Here is a 986-nt window from a genome sequence, read left to right as displayed (position 1 = left end):
GCAGGTAGCTGTAGATGGTGTGACCACTCTGTGATGCGCGCATGTGCTATTTGAACCCGTGCATACCAAACACTGAGTCCTCTCCCATTGTATCCGCTCCTTGTATCATCCCTTCTGCAAGTTTGTCTTCTGGCTGTAGGTATTCTGTGCCAGAACTCTTACTTGCTGCGTGTCTGGCCTTCATTTTGGCGCAAGTGCCTATACATTTAAGTTGAAGAAATATTCAAGGTATTAGAACACAACCGAATGCTTGGTTGGGTCGACGAGTCATAAGCGTAAAATAATCATTTGAATGAGTACGTATGTACGTATGTCTATGTATATTCGCGAGCAATATATAATGCATGTGGCTATATATATTCACAACCGGAAAAGTAAACTCTTGTTGTAACGTTTCTAAATCTTGGAGTCGAGAAAATAAGTTGTATCTGACTTGGACATTGCACCACCTCAGCAGGGAGAACGAGTACTATCGGACACTCGTGAGATGGTCAAGAACAAAAGACAAGGAATATTAATATGCCATCGCATCGCGCTAGTAGACACCCGTGCGTATATATAACGTATATATTGTACGGCATCACATGGATAGGGAAATTTGTTGGCCGCGTGCGATCCAATTTATGTATTTGATAAGTGCAGTGTGCTTTGCCGGTTTTGCTTGAATGTATTCAGGATGTTTCTACCCAATATTAGCTTAGCTGTTTGTCTATTTATATATATATATATATTACAATTGCTAGTACCAATGTGGGTATAACAGCACATGGACTCGGCCAATATATATCTATATCTATATCGATATCGATATCTATATGTATATATATACTTATATATATGTATATATATATATATATATATATGTGTATTTATATATATAAATATATAAATATATATATACATACATACATACACACACACACACACACACACATATATATATACATATATACATATATGCATATATATATATACATATATGCATA

The sequence above is a fragment of the Sphaeroforma arctica genome, assembly GCF_001186125.1.
Source record: "Sphaeroforma arctica JP610 unplaced genomic scaffold supercont1.3586, whole genome shotgun sequence".
Taxonomy (NCBI): domain Eukaryota; class Ichthyosporea; order Ichthyophonida; genus Sphaeroforma; species Sphaeroforma arctica.
The sequence above is the reverse complement of the archived record's forward strand: the minus strand, read 5'-3'. Positions refer to the sequence as shown.